This window comes from Amblyomma maculatum, chromosome 3 (assembly GCF_055883805.1).
Source record: "Amblyomma maculatum isolate TAMU_Amacu chromosome 3, ASM5588380v1, whole genome shotgun sequence".
NCBI classification, from domain to species: Eukaryota; Metazoa; Arthropoda; class Arachnida; order Ixodida; family Ixodidae; genus Amblyomma; species Amblyomma maculatum.
The window spans coordinates 99,066,381-99,079,333 of NC_139346.1; positions in this window are offsets into that span (position 1 = coordinate 99,066,381).

Here is a 12,953-nt window from a genome sequence, read left to right on the forward strand (position 1 = left end):
GCGTTAAATATGCACTCAGATTACTGATCAGCATGCTATGCGAAACCATGTGAAATGCTTTTGAGTCATCTATAAAAATGGCACTTATCTGATCGCGGGTATTTAGAGATAAGGAAATGCCTGTGTGAATTCAATGAGCTACGTGAGAGTAGGAATCTCAGCCCGAAACCCATCCGGATTATTAATTAGAAGGTAGGCTAAATAGCAGAATATAATAAATATAATAAATAGAATGCACGCAAGAAACAATATGTTGATGCTCAATACTCTCACAGGAAGTACATATTGAACAAATCAGTCTTTATTTAGAGAGATACTTTTACCGCGTATGAATACTGTGACAAAATTAGAGATTGTACAACTTGGGGGAACGGTTTAAAAAAGTTATTTTTGAAATATTACATTCAGGTACCGGACGCATCATTCAAAGAGCAATTTAAGAAACATTAGGAATGTCATCAGCTTCACTGCTTTTGGTCGTGTCAATATAAAATAAAAGATAAATGAGCTCCATTGTAATCTATATCCATAATGGTCATTGTCACTATTACTAGTATTCACTAGTATTCGTCATTAAAGCTTCGGAGACAGCATTAGGTTCAGTCAGTTCAGTCGTTCAGTCGTGTCCGACCATTTGTTAACCTATGGACCATGTCACACCACGCTTTCCACTCTCTCACTATCTTCCTAACATCACATAACTTCATCTGCAGTGCCTCGAGGATGCCATCTAACCATCGCGTTCGCTGCCTACCCCTTCTACGGCGACCCTCAACCTTTCCCAACATCAAATCTTTCTCCAGCGACTCCTCTCTTCTCATCAGATGACCAAAGTAGCTGAGCTTTAACTTTAGAATTTGACCCTCCAATGAGCAGTCAGGGCTTACGGTCGACAATAACAATTGATTTGATCTTCTGGCAGTCCAAGGAACTCTCAAGAGTCTTCGCCAGCACCACAATTCAAAAGCGTCAATTCTTCGGCGGTCAGCCTTTTTCACAGTCCAACTCTCGGATCCATACATCACAACTGGAAAGACCAAGGCACGAGTTATACGGATCTTGGTTGGCAGACTAATGTCTCTGCTCTTTACTAGGCGGTCAAGGCTAACCATTGCTCTCTTTCGCAGAGGCAGGCGTCTCCTAATTTCATGGCTGCAGTCTCCTTCCGAGGTAATCTTGGAGCCCAAGAACAGAAAATCTGTCAAAGCTTCCACTTCTTGTCCATTGATGCTCCAGGACTTGATAGGGCAAGACGCCATGATCTTTGTCTTTTTAATGTTCAGTTTAAGCGCAAACTTCTTACTCTCTTCTTGTACGCGCATCAGAAGTCTCTTGAGTTCCACTTCACTTTCTGCCATTAAAGTGGTATCATCCGCATATCTAAGGTTGTTGATACGTTTTCCAGCAATCTTCACTCCAGCTGAAGACTCGCCCAGACCGGCCTTCCTCATGATGCACTCTGCATATAGTTTAAATAGGCAGGGCGACAGTATGCAGCCTTGTCTCACTCCTTTCTCGATCGGAAACCAATCAGTAAGACCATGCCCAGTTGTGACTGTGCCCTCTTGCCCTTCATACAGGTTCGTGAGGAGACAGATGAAGTGAATTGGAACTCCCATCTCTTGGGGAAGTTGCCACAATCTGCTGTGATCTACGCAGTCAAACGCTTTCGCAAAATCAATAAAGCAGAAGTAGATGGGTTTCTGGAACTCTCTTGCTTTTTCCATGATCCAGCGAAGGTTGGCAATTTGGTGTCTAGTTCATCTGCCCTTGCGAAACCCAGCTTGCACGTCCGGAAGCTCCCGATACACATACTGCTGCAGCCTACCTTGGAGGATTTTCAACATCACCTTGCTAGCATGCGAAATAAGCGCGATCGTGCGGTAGTTGGAACAATCTTTGGCACTGCCTTTCTTTGGAATGGGGATGTAAACTGACCTCCTCCAATCCTGTGGCCACTGCAGGGTTGTCCAAATCTTCTGACATAATCTTTGGCACTGCCTTTCTTTGGAATGGGGATGTAAACTGACCTCCTCCAATCCTGTGGCCACTGCAGGGTTGTCCAAATCGTCTGACATAATGTATGCAGAATGTTAACAGCGTCATGGTTGAGGTTTTGAAGCAACGCAGCTGAAATGCCATCAATTCCGCTAGCTTTGTTCTTAGCCAGGCTGGCTAAGGCCCAATCAACTTCACTCTTCAGGATGCCCGGCTCGAGATCAGTAATCACAATCGTCTTATGTTGGGTTTGCACATTTGGGTCTTCTTCTATAGTTCTTGTGTGTATTCCTGCCACCTCTTCTTTATCTCTGAGGCTTCAGTGAGGTCCTTGCTTCGTTTGTCCTTTATCACGCCCAGCTTAGCACAGAAGCTTCCTTTGATATCTTTGATTGTCTTATACAAATCTCTTGCGTTCCTTAATTGGCTGTTGTCCTCAACTGCTTGGCACTGTATGTTCAGGAAGGCATTCTTATCTCTCCGTGCTATTTTCTGAAAATCCGCATTGAGAACCTTGTATCTTTCTTTTTCCCCCATACCTTTTGCCATCCTCCTTTCCTCAGCTATTTGCAAAGCCTCTTCAGATAACCAGTTTGCTTTCTTGCATTTCTTTTGCTTTGGAACTACCTTAGTAGCAACTTCTTGTATTATATCAAGAACATCAGTCAACATCTCTTCGGGCTCTCTGTCTTCTAGATCTAATTCTTGAAATCGATTCCTCACTTCCACAGCATATTCTAATGGAATTTGATCCAGATCATACCTGAAAGGCCTTCTAGTTTTCTGCGTTTTCCTCAATCGAAACTTAGTTTTGGCAACAAGAAGCTGATGATCGGTGCCACAATCGGCCCCAGGCCTTGTTTTTACTTCTTGTATAGCGCTTCTCCATCTCTGCCGGCAAAGAATATAATCAATCTGATTCCTGTATAGACCGTCCGGTGAAGTCCATGTGTACAGACGCTCGATCTTGTGCTGCTGAAAATGAGTATTCGCTATGGTCAGGTTGTTTTCTTGACAAAACTCTACTAGCCTCTGACCAGCTTCATTTGGCTTACCCAGACCGAACTTGCCTGTAATTCCGGATATATTTTCGCTCCCCACCTTAACATTTCAGTCTCCTATGAGAAAGAGGACGTCTGATGATGGAGTGCAGTCTAAAAGGCATTGCAGGTCAGCATAAAATACCTCAAGATCAGCTTCTTCAGCAGGAGTGGTTGGTGCATATTGTTGGGTAACTGCTATGTTGGAAAGGTGACCTTGGATCCGAAGTGAAATCATTCGGTCGTTTTTGGGGTTGTACTCTAGCACTGATTTGCCCATTCTTCTGTTTACTATGAGAGCGATCCCATTTCTTCTCCTGGATTCGTGCCCACAATAAAAGACAAAATGGTCACCGCAATTAAATTCTCCCATTCCGGTCCACTTGAGCTCGCTGATACCCAAGATATCAATGTTCAATCTGTTCATTTCTCGCTTGACGACATCCAGTTTACCTTGCGTCATAGATCTTACATTCCATGTTGCTATGTGATATATCTCCTTGCAACATCGGACTTTCCGGTCGCTTCCCGACACATCCACAACTGAGCGTCCTTTTGGCTTTAGCCCAGCCGCTTCATTCGTCCTGGAACTACTAGGAATCGCCTTTTGTTCATCCCCAGTAACATGTGGGACGCCCTCCAACCTGGGGGGCTCATCTTCCGGCGCCATATCAGTAATGGTATTGTGACTGGCCATAGGGTTTTCTTGGCAGGAAATACTGGAGTGTGTTGCCATTACCTTTTCTAGTGAATCACATTTTGTCAAAACTCTCTGCCGTGACCTGTCTATCTTGGGTGGCCCTACAGAGCAGAGCTCACGACTTCATCGAGTTTCGCAAGCCCCTCCGCCACGACAAGGCAGTGATCCATGAAGGGGGTAGTAGGTTCATCATTATTTACCAGTAGGTTCACCATTATTTAAAAAAACAACAGGAAGAACAAGAACCAGACGGAATAATGGTCTCCAGATCTTAGATGGATTGCCTTTCATGAATGTTAATTTATTCTCATATTGAAATTTGTTAGGCTGATGTATTTTAGTTTTAAAAGCTGTTTTTAAGGAATCTAACAAGGAACCTTCTCTGTTCTGCTGCGACTTATACAGCTTCACGTCGTGTTACTGATGTGAAGGGATGGGAGGGAGTCATTGAAAAGGTAAAGGCTGGTGACTTGAGCCGAAAGAGGGCAGCGTTAAGAGCATCAGCGTCTCTGATCTTTGCGGCCGGAGCGATAGACATAGCGGACATCATATGCCTGACGTCGATGAGCCTATCTTACTATTCTACCGGAAATGTCTTTCAGTAAAAAAAGTCAGCAAAGTTCATGGTAGTTCGACAAAACCTCGAAATGGCTGCATAGATGGGCAGAATTCAGTAAGAGCCACGATAATGGCTAAGCAATATTCAGTTACAGAGTAATTTGATATAGCATTCGTGAGCATACGGCCCTCATAGACTGCCGACCACTTAGTGAGTGCCGCCAGATTTCTTCTTGCCGATCACGGCGCCGAAACCAACAGCACTGGCTTCCAAGTGGATCTCGGTAGGCCTTGTTGGATCGAAGTGACGCAGGTCAGGTGTTGGGCTGTTATGTGGCGCAAGGTATTGAAAGTATCGTTCCGAGTGTGTGACCACAGCGGAAAGTAGCCACTGCTGGACAGTTCTGTCAAGGAAGCAGCGATGCAACAAAAGTTCTAATAAAATGACGCCATTAAGGCGCAGATCGAGGAAGCAACGTAGAGATTTGATGGACGTAGGTTTGGGAAAGGCCTCTACACCACGGAGTTTGGCGGCGTCTGGAGATAACTTTCTTTAAAGACAGTGTGGCCAGGAATGGTTTGCTGGCGTGTGGCAAAACGAGATTTTTTTCTTCAAATTCCGCTGCAGCTGGGTTTAAGAGAGGCAGGTTGAAACGTTTTTTGGGCTGTAGAGATTGGTATAAAGTTCTGCCAAAAAATGCAAAGGTGTTGTCGAGGTAGCACAGGCATGTCTTCCAATTCGTCTGAGCAAAACAGTCAGGTCAAACAGGCGCAGCGATAGCAATGACCCTGATACACCAACAGGAATGTTGTTCGTTATGTACTTTTTCTCTCGAGAAAACACAAATGTATATATATATATATATATATTGTTTATATATTTATTTTCTGGGCTGCTTCTATCTAAAGGCTGGCTTTAAAAGAATAAAGAGCTTTTTGCGTCTCCTGTCAAGCACTTCGGCTGTGCAGCTTCTGAGTAGGTTGGCTATGCAGTTGTATTAACCATTTTTAAAAGGCGAATTGTGTTAGCGTGTCGATTAAATTGCAGAAGCCCTAAGTTACTCTCTGCCTTGCGCATGGCACCAAGTATTTTATGTTTTCAGCGTTTACTGCCTAGTTCCTTTTATTTCCCCGCATTAATCTGCAAAATACGACGCTGCTTTTGTAAATAAGCATTAGCAGAGAGTTTTTTCTTGACAGCTCATGCCTTCTTGACAATTGGAATGGTGTTAAATGATCGCTAATTTCAAGTGCAGGGTTCGGCGTTGCATTTGATAGCTCATGCGAGCAAGGAATAAATATGGCATATGAAAAAAGTGGCACCGCTTCACTCAAAAATGTCTAGCGCATTAGAAGAACTGCATTAAACAAGTACCTGTGCAGTATTTGATCACTTGTGCTTTTTGCATATTCCTTTCACTGATCGTTTATTCCACAAAAGCTCCCATCCTTTCGGAAATACGTCTACTTTATTGCCCGCACACCAAACTGTTTATGACAAGAACGCGTACATTATATTATTGTTTTTTGTTTATACTCCAGAGTCAATTTTCACTGAAAATACCTTTTCACAGCGGTCACACACGTTTTAAATAGAGCACTCAGCTAAACATTAGAATATGTGTACGTACGATCTTAATTGTATACGCCGCCAGTAGAACTTGGTAGATCCGTGTTTGTGGTCTAGGCTTCTTCAGGCATCATGTGACTTTATATTGTGCCTGGCATACTAGCCGGCATATGTACCCGTGTACTGAACGGTAAAAGAGCTAAGAAATATAAATGCAAACTGAGGTATCAAATAAAAGCCGATCACTGCCTTGGACGATTACTGGCAAGGAGGAATCATCGTAATCATCGAAGAGCCGACCACTTCGCACCTAAGAATATACATTGGTTCTTTTTTGCTGTGTAACATAATTATTCATATCTTATATTATGTTACTACGATTGTATCTTAAGGAAGCTTCGCTCTGCCGCACGTTTGACATGTTGAATTTTGGAGACAACGGTCATTCGCAAGAGCCACTGAACTATGCTAGGTAATCTTTTTAGAGTAGCATCCGCCAGTTCTTCAAGATATAAATATATAAATTGCTTTTGAACGCAAAGCTATTGTATTTCTATCGGATATTATGTAAAAACATCAGTAGGCATTTACAATGATTTAAACATATTCGTTTTTTTCCATTGTACACTGCCGTTGACGGGTTTGAAACTTGCGATGCCAGTGCGGATGGTGGTCTGAAGCACCCATGGCCAGTGAACATTCAGAATAAATAGACTCCTCAATAAGACTTGATTTTATCCTGCCGCTTTGATGGCTTTATACCGTTGCTGAGAAAAGTTAGATATTCGTGCTGGAATTGTTTTTACGATTTCGTGGTAGGGGAAAACATTTCGCCGAACTAGAACTGCAACAGTGCAAGACAGACTACGTTTGTCGTTTCCATTTGGCTAGAATGCAAATGAACTTAAAGTATTTTACCAACAGTTGCTGTCTTATTGGCATCTTTTTTTAAATGCTGCTCCGAAAGCTTCGTGAGGAAATTTTTAATTAACGGCTTGTGAACACACAATTTTCCGAATGTTTATAATGATACTTATATAACAAAACAGTTTTCTTCAATCTTTATATAGGATGCACATGTGTAGAAAATAGGATAGGTGACTGAAACTGGTGTTTAATCACAATGGTCATAATCCGTAAGATTTACGATGCAAGTGGTCTTAAATGCGTCACTTACAACAGCACAAAAACAGGGGCAGAGATAAATGCGCAAATGAACACAAGTGCTCACTTCAAGTTCTCACACGAGGACGAAAACAACATACATGGAAACCCAGAACAAACAGGTCACTGCATGTCACACATGTCGGGGAAGCAAGTTACAAAATAAAATAAACATAGAGAAAGAATATTAATAAAAAGGATAGAGTGAAATTAAAAAAATGACAGATAATAAAAATTAACAGAACTAAAAAGAGAAAAAACACGCATAATCGCTGGCGCCAACGTGCCATAAGACAACACTCATGCGTCCCCAATCAACACTTGCGCAACACAAGCACTAGGCTGACGTTAAAAGGATTATCAGCCGACGTGGGCTGTCCTTAAAAAATAAAATTCTTTCTTCGACACCACCACTCATAGGCGAGTGAAGCAGGTGCCACCATACGTCTCCATAAAATAGACTTCCATATTTTCTCGACATATTTTATCTTTATGTGCTCTCAGGTGCTCTCAAAAAAAGGTTTGCTTCCAAAAAACGACGATGCTGAGCAAGATCAGTCGATGATGCAACAGAATCATCATCACAGGAATTGGAGTCCGCTTGAAGTCTCTATTGATGTATCGCCCTGTTTTTCCAATATAAAAACCACCACAAGAAAGCGGCAACTCATGTACAACACTACGTTTGCACAAAATGACCTTTGGGTAATGTTTGATGCGATATGCACCACATCTGACGCGTTAACCGCTCTCAGTTCTCTGCTGCTGCCCACAAATACTACTCGATTTGGGATGCGCAGAAAACTGTCTTAACGCAATAGTTGCTTCCTATTTTCTTTAAACAATATGACTGCTTATACACATACGGCACAATCGCTACCTTCTTAAAATATTTTGTCTTTGCCCTATTCCTTATGTTCTTTTGTCATTCTCTTTATCACGAGCTGTATTTATGAGATAGTCAGGACCCTTAGTAACCTTTTGTGAATATTCTCTAGGGGTTGCACGTTTCATGCACGCACCTGTAAAGATCAATTTAAACGTCAGTTTTGTAGACCTAAAGTTATTTCTCTAATTATAAACAGCAATTCTGTTTACAGCTGGTCTGTGCCTAACAGCACAGAGTCTAATTTTATATCTATATATGAGGCCATTGCCACTACTACATGGACATTGCTGCTGTATATATTCAACTTAACCTTAAAGCTTGGAATTCTTTTTGTTTATGAACCGCTTTGTGCTCTTTCTCTGGCTTTGCTTCGCCAGGCGGACGTGTTAGGCAGGCATGCTTTGGTCTGCACTAATCAAATATGCAGAGCTGCAGCATTCCAACTTCTTTCACCTGCTGTCAGTCAGGTATTTTGTCCAATCAAAGTGACACCAAAAGTAGAGGGGTTAAAGTTTCACACTTGCTTTTACACGCTTGCGTCATGCGTGGGACAGGTAGATTGTCAGTGCGAATAGAGCAATGAACTCTCCCTTAGCAAAAATATACGACAACACTTGGCAGGATGCTGCCAAAAGGTGTTGCTTGCAAAAAAAATGATTTAGAAGCTGAGAGCTTGACTTCCTACAATCACACTACAGGCACTACCTTAACTCATGCTCCACTGACTCACGCTTCTTTTATATTCCATAGACAGTAAAATAGGCTTCCTTTTAGATTTTTTTTTGAAAATAAATACCACAAACATTTCTTTTTGTTTACAGATATGGCTTGCATTTTCGTTTGTTTCATCGTGTAAAATCATTTTTTTTTGTATTGAGTCCCACCAAGGACAATTATGTTCATAATTGTACCACTTATTTTCTATAGTTTCAAGAACAACCCATTGGGGTGAAACTTTCCACCAAATAAGACGAGCTGTTATTCCTTACCGTTGTGACAAAAGTGCTAGCACATTGTTAAAAACTCGGTAAAACGGAAAACAGCGAAGCTTTATGCTCATAAAAGAGGGTTAATTGATTTTGTTCGGAATTAGGTCCAATTGAAATGTTCGTTTGTTTTATGGAATTTAACGCTCAAACATTCCGGAGGCCTCCACTACAGCATCTCTCATAACCTGAGTCACTTTGGCACGCTAAATGCAACAAACTAAACCAAACCATATTTCAAATTTCCAGTAAATCTATACCAGAGCGCAGGGAAAAGATCACAAACTGGCACAAGAGATATTGTTCAAGAATCAATGACACAATTAATAATATCGCTTATGTAACACACAGTGTAATTGCAACTAATTATAAATTTAGAGATGATGGCTTAAATTGGTCTAGTTGCACACTCAACCGTAATTTGTGATATTGCTGCGACCAACACCACAACAAGCGGCTATAAGTAGAGTTTCTATACCATTTTTCCGTTAGGCGACTCATAAGAGAACTGCTGTGTTAAGCGCCTTCCTAAATATGAAATTTTCTACCTTCTGTCATTTCATTTGAGTATAAATTTATGACTTCACGCGGGAACTTAAAACTGATTACACCTTTTAGAAGCTTTCTTCGCTTTAGGACTCGAACTGAGAAGACATCGCTTACAATCCGTATGAGGCAAATCATAAAAACGAGTTCTTCCATTATAAGTTTATGCGATAAATATTATTCAAACCTATAAGCTTAGTTCTCTGAGCCAGGCACGTTTACTTCCATAGTAATGGGGTTTCATCGCTTTGCAGTTACAATTAGTTATGAGTATTTGTAGTCGTCGTTCCGGTACTGTCGAATCCAGCCGCTCTGCGCTAAGAGAATGTGTATAAGTAAAAATGATTCGAAGCCGCCATCACACCATATCACGAGGTAGAGCTCAGTGCCGCCCTAGTTATAGAGACACTGCTTTAAATTCCAATACATTCTTAAAGTTGGTGTAAATGACAGTACTATGAAGTATAATCCATGCTACACATAAATTAACCAAGAGCAGGACTGCAGGCAGATTCTCAATGTTTTTAACGCATGCTTATCCAAGGAGAGCCACAAAAACACTACCAAAAAACCCACTGGTGCGCATATTTCTAAATGCAAATGTAAGCGCTCACTAAAACAAGCAAAACGGAAAGCTATAGTTAAGCTCTAATCTTGCTACAACCATCCTTGCGAATTATAATTTTGCCGAGTGAGGCAGTCATGCGCAAAAAAAGAATCACAAGAAGGAAAACAGCTGGAGACGGCTACTTAAGCAGGCACCACTTGTACTAAGAAGTTCAGTGACAATTCCGGTATGAAGAATAGTTTGTTAATAACCTGTAGTTGATAGGCCTGTGCTAGTTCGCTAAATGCTGCACAATATCAGAATGTGAGATCAGTTTGGTTTTTCCTAATACGACTGCCCATCATGGCACTTATGTAGCAGCATAAGAAAAGCATTGCTTAAGCATTTCAAAATGCCGATATTTATTATATTTTCACATTTTAAAATTAAATGACTTTAAGAATAAGGCTTACTTAACCAATTTCGCAATGCAGTCGCTTAAAATGTAGGCACATTATCTCGTCTAGCACAAAGGGCACCTGGGAGTGCTTGCCCCTGTTGGTCCAATGTGGGTGCCCATGCGAGCAACAGAAAAACCAAAGTGGGGCTTGCAACGCGGCTTCTCTACACCGCAGTGGACAGCACATATACGCCCAAATAGCACAATTATGGATCAATGCAGGTAGCCGAATTGACGCTGCCCCCATTACCATGCTATATTGAAGCGTGTAGCTCACTCAGTTCCCCTATTGGACCTACTGCGGAGATACGTGGGCGGCCGCTCTAGACGATTATTTTTGTCCTCGTTAACATCTGAAATACCTCCCTAAGACCGATGCGTATTCTAAGCAGAGAAACACAATTTGAGCTTGCCCATATATCCCCCACAGGAGCCCGATACGCGTACTACAGGAGCTTCCCCAAATTCTCTCATCATACTTGGCCTCAGTTCTGTTAACACGTACTAAATGATTTAAATATGAGCCTTTTATGATGCAACCGAGTCGATTCATCTTTCTGAGCGCTGGAGCACTGTGGGAGCCAAATATGGGTCTATGAAGCTCCTAGTTTAGGCCGAAGAATTATTCCAGTGATGTGCAATTATATAAAAACTTTTGAGCATTTAGCGTTCATGGACAGAATAATGCATTGCATTGGTTGCGAACCAGCCACACTGATGCGCAGAGTCGGAGGTTTATATCTGTCTGTAAAAGAGGAACATGATTTAGTGGTCATGATTTGAAAATTATGCAGAATTTAGGTGAGTGTGAGAGCCCAGAGCCCAGCACATGTTCTTTTAAATAAATAAGTAAAGATGCTTGCAAATATAGACCAAATCAATCGACCAAGGAAAGAAAGTGTACACTAAAATGTCACAAACCTTGAAGGGTTCTTTCAGTCAAATGCTGTCACTTGTATATATGCATTGTCCTTTCAAAGAGACACAAAAATTAGAAGTCGTTAGAAATAGTGCATATGCTTTTCGCCCTGTTCGGTGACACGTAGGACAGGTCTCTTTCCAATGCTTATATAACACTGAGGTCCCAAACCAAAAAATACAATCCAACACCCTAATGAGTACTACCAAGTGGCGATGTTTGCTGAGAATTATATAATAAAATTGAAGCAGAATAAATACATCATGCACTGATGCATCGAACACTATGATCATTTAAGCTATGTTTAAATTTAACTGACAGCCAAACACTGTTTTTTCCTTATGTATAAAAAATGCTCTTAATTTCTTCTCCTTTACAATGTAAACTAAACTTTATTCATTTTTTATTACGATCAAGAGATATTTAGTTAATTATTTTAGCAATTATTCTTAGCTCTTCAAGAATTACCGATTTATAGGTACTTGTCGCAACTCATGACAACACAGAAGAACTCCTGCCATTCTTCTACGCAAGATTGAGGCAAAACTTGAGAGTTCAGTCCAGAAACGAAAGCTCAGTCTGGATCAAAATTGCCATCAGCAAAGATGCGTACTGTTTTTACTGCCATTATCAGACCATCTCCGACGAAACGGCTGATAGGGAGACAGAGACTTTCTTCTTTTTCTCCCTCTTTTTTTCTAGGGATCACAGGTGTTCCATTTATCACCGAGTGGTAGCCAAGAGGCTTTCACCTTGCTGCAGGTAAGGTAACTAAGTATTCCCGGCAATTTTTTGCATGCAATTATCTTTTGTATTCTCACGAAAAAAATGCATTAAGAAATAGGCCGCAAAAGTATTTTATGCTAGGTTGCAAGGTGATGGCTAGTATTTCTAATATAAGATTCCCCGTGCCGTCATTACTACCTCGCTTTACATACATTTTGTACTGCGGTTTTGTGCATTACTAATGCTAACTCACATTGAGATGAAATTTTTGTCTCATATTAAGTGATATGACAAGGGCAGTGGCAGCATACTGCACCACAAGTATTTTTTAGATATTTGAACAGTTTCTTAATTCTCAAGAGCACTTGTCGTGTGAAGGCCCAGCCCCAATTGACAATTTTTTTCTGGCTGGTGAAGAGGGGGTGGTGTTGCTTTATTTGTCAAGACATCTTTACATTGTCTCGTAGTACTGGAACTTTCTTATACCTTAATTAATTTGATATATTCGTTATAAAGCTCCCAGATATGCTCATAGCGGTAATTTATGGCGCCACAGACAGGAACATGCATATATTCCTCCCACATTTTGAGCGCTTGCTTATGTCCCTATCTTGCTTTCGCATGAAAACAGTTATTGCAGGAGACTTCAACATTGACGGAATGAATAGAGTACAACAGAATACTTTAATTTACTGGAAGCCTATGGGTACCATCAGTTCAGTTCAGGCGTTCAGTCGTGTCCGACTCTTCGTGACCCTATGGACCATGTCACGCCACGCTTTCCGGTCTCTCACTATCTTCTTAACATCACATAGCTTCATCTGCAATGCCTCGAGAATGCCATCTAACC